Source organism: Montipora capricornis, chromosome 11 (genome assembly GCF_036669925.1).
Source record: "Montipora capricornis isolate CH-2021 chromosome 11, ASM3666992v2, whole genome shotgun sequence".
NCBI classification, from domain to species: Eukaryota; Metazoa; Cnidaria; class Anthozoa; order Scleractinia; family Acroporidae; genus Montipora; species Montipora capricornis.
In genome coordinates, this window is record NC_090893.1 from 190,839 (window position 1) to 191,469 (window position 631).

Here is a 631-nt window from a genome sequence, read left to right on the forward strand (position 1 = left end):
GAGAAAAGAACTAATGCTAAAAATGCTTTTGAGAAAGATTTCTTCAAACTAATGAACAACAGCGTCTTTGGTAAAACAATGGAAAACATTAGAAAAAGAGTAGATGTTAGATTAGTGACTGATGAAAACAAACTATTAAAAATGGCTGCTAAACCAACATATGTTAGCAGCAAGATCTTTAATGAAAATTTAGTAGCAGTACACAAAATCAAAGAGACACTAACCCTAAACAGGCCGGCATATGTAGGTATGTGTATCTTGGATATGAGCAAGACTCTAATGTATGATTTTCATTATAATTACATGAAACAAAAATACGGCAGCAAAGCAAAATTATTATTCACAGACACAGACAGCTTAACTTATGAAATAGAAACCAATGATGTGTATCAAGACTTTTGGAATGATAAAGACAAATTCGATAACAGCGACTACCCTGAAAGTTTACCGTATTTTGATAAGACAAACAAGAAAGTTATTGGTAAATTCAAAGATGAGGCAGCAGGTATACCAATAACTGAATTCGTCGGATTGAGATCGAAAATGTATTCATATATGAAAGACAATGATAAAGGTGGGAAGACCGCTATGGATATCAAAAAAAATATTATCAAAAAGAACATCACTCATA